Raw genomic sequence first — 882 nt, forward strand, 5'->3', positions numbered from 1 at the left:
TGGATTGTTCTATAGCCCAGTATACCTGGGATAATTGTGGTATTCCGGACTGTAAAAAAATAAATGGATCTACTTCGCTTCAGGATTGGATTCAAACTTATATCCTGCTGTTCTATAGTCATGATGAAGTTCGTAGCAACCGAACTCAAAAATTTGTTGCTACCCTATGGTCCCTATGGACGACTCGTAACAAGAGGGTCTTTGAAGGTGATAATGGCTACCTTAGATCGTTCTTCACTAACCTCACCCTGGCACTTGATTTTCTTAAAATTTACCTAAAGTCGGATGTTCGTAGGCTGGGGACCTTAAGGGTAGGGGTGGCAACGGGTCGGACTCGGAGCGGATTATGTTAAATCCGACTCCGACAGGAAGTCGGAGGTTAAATCCGACATCCGACTCCGACTCCGACATCCGACTCTGACATCCGACTCCGACTTCAATATCCGACCTCCGACTCCGATCCGACCCGACTCCGAGTTTTTTTTTTCATTATTTCATATATTTTGGGATGTTGGGCTATTTGGGCCTTTATAACCCACACCCAATGCCACCATGACCCACACAAAAATCCACTATCTATTGGAGTCGGAGTCGGATAATCCGTTAAAGTCGGACATTTGTCGGAGTCGGATTTTTTTCTCGGATTTTTTGTAGGATCCGACTCCGACCCCCCTCCGACTCGGAGTCGGATTATTTTAACGGAGTCAAACTCGGATTACTTTTTTCTCGGACTCGGAGCAGATATTTTACCTCGGATCGGGGCGGAGTAGGGTCGGATCCGGACTAGATTGCCATCCCTACTAAAGGGTCTATGACTCGGACCCTCCAATCCCACCTGGCTTCCTACAGGTCTCGATGGGCAAGGAATTCCTTTGCCAATCT

This window comes from Chenopodium album, chromosome 5 (assembly GCF_948465745.1).
Source record: "Chenopodium album chromosome 5, dcCheAlbu1.1, whole genome shotgun sequence".
In the NCBI taxonomy this organism is placed as follows: domain Eukaryota; kingdom Viridiplantae; phylum Streptophyta; class Magnoliopsida; order Caryophyllales; family Amaranthaceae; genus Chenopodium; species Chenopodium album.